Source organism: Tigriopus californicus, chromosome 5 (genome assembly GCF_007210705.1).
Source record: "Tigriopus californicus strain San Diego chromosome 5, Tcal_SD_v2.1, whole genome shotgun sequence".
NCBI lineage: Eukaryota > Metazoa > Arthropoda > Copepoda > Harpacticoida > Harpacticidae > Tigriopus > Tigriopus californicus.
Window position 1 is genome coordinate 12,266,450 of NC_081444.1, and position 644 is coordinate 12,267,093.

A 644-nucleotide genomic window follows, 5' to 3' on the forward strand; every position below is an offset into this window, starting at 1 on the left:
ATGTTTCCAAATTCTGGGTACGTTTGGTGGTCAATGAAGAGAAAATTTGGCCATTAGCTAATACTCAATTCTAAAGGATCTGAGATATTTTGCCTTTCTAAAAAAACCCTGAACAAAGGAATAAATTACAGACATGCCTGTTTTTCAAATGTAAAATAAAACATCATCCAGTGTTTTTTCTCTGCAGCTCCTATGCGAGCACTAGAAACAGAAGGTAAACGTTTTTCTCCCCGATTAGTTGTCGGTGCTACCTTTTTAAACTCAACCTTACCTTGCCTGACCGAATCTAACCCAATGCGATATTAATAGCTCTTAAAGTCTCTATCTAAACCTTTCAATATTTTGCCACGAATTTAAAAATGAGCACTGCCAACTAATCCGTGGAGAATAACGTTTATCGCAAGAGAATGGGTTAGTGTTTTGAGAGTTATTAAAAAACAGTACTGGTTAGATTACCAGCTCTAGAAACTAGAATATTTGACCAGTGACATTGACAATTTTCAAACAGACCCAAAAGTGTTTCAGCAAGCTCATAACCCCACACGGTGTTACTCACAACACTGATAGTTTTTTTTGCAAATGCGAAGACTTCTAAAAACGATTTTCGTTGTTATTGAAACAAAGGAACAATTTTTGTAAATCAA